Consider the following 1,077-nt stretch of genomic DNA (forward strand, 5'->3'; position numbering starts at 1 on the left):
CGCTGCGGCTGGCCCAAGGCTTGGCTGCGGCAAATCCCACGTATCCAGACCAAAATCTGATGTCGCCCACGTCACTGTGCACCCCCAGTGAAGCAGATCCTGCTGCAAACCCCAGCCCCTCCATCCCCTATAGGATCCACAGGGCACGCACGCAGCCACCCCCTATGGAAGCGCCTTCCCGGAGCCGAAGGGGTTAGCCGGCGCCTCGGCCCCGCTCCCACGTGTGGGAGATCTCTTTCCACCGACAGCTGTTTTCAGAGCGGCCGTTTGGGGAGAAATCCCCCGGCTTCCATGGCCAATACTGCAATTTGCTCTCATCCCTGCCAGCTCTCACGTCGGGCTCTCCAACCCGCCCATCCCCGCGGGTCCCTGTCCCCTTCCCCTGCCAGGGGACCACTCCATGCGGGGAGGCATCAGAGCTGGGTTCTGGTACTGGGAGACCCAGCGGAGCCCAATCCCGGCTCACGGTGCCCTGGGGATGTGCCCTCCAGGGCCCTCATCCCTCCTTCCCTCTGACCGTCCCTCCTTCCCGCCATGCCGGGAGCGCAGAGCTCTGCCAAAACACGTTCGAGGGGGACGCTGGAGCCAGAGCCGAAGCCCGGCCGCTCCTGGCCAACTGCTCCCAGCAGCGGGGATGCGAGCAAACCCCCGCGCTCCACCCCCGCGACACATCTGCGGCTCCGCAGAAGCCTGGGATGGAGGTCCTGACACCGGCCGTCGTTAATCGCCCCGCTGGGGCTCGCTGACGAGCTCGCCAGCGAGATCCCTGCCCAGTTCATTGCACAACCCGAGCACGGCCGTGCTGGTCCGGCCAGGGTGCCGCTGGCCCAGGACCGGCTGGCCGCAGATGCTCCGGGAGAAGTGCAAGGACCAGGGCGGGGATGGGATGATACCATCCCCCAAACCCTCCTCCGGGCTCCGTCAGCCGGACGCCAGAGCACCTCCCCGGGGTGCAGCCGTACCTCCGTGTCCCGCAGCCCTCGCCAAGTACCCTGAGCTCACCCCGTTCCTCTCCCGACTGACGCGCGCTCCCCGAAGCCCCGTGCCGAGCTGTTCCCAACCTGCCGTGTGAACGAG

The sequence above is a fragment of the Leptosomus discolor genome, chromosome 23, assembly GCF_034619465.1.
Source record: "Leptosomus discolor isolate bLepDis1 chromosome 23, bLepDis1.hap2, whole genome shotgun sequence".
Classification (NCBI taxonomy): domain Eukaryota; kingdom Metazoa; phylum Chordata; class Aves; order Leptosomiformes; family Leptosomidae; genus Leptosomus; species Leptosomus discolor.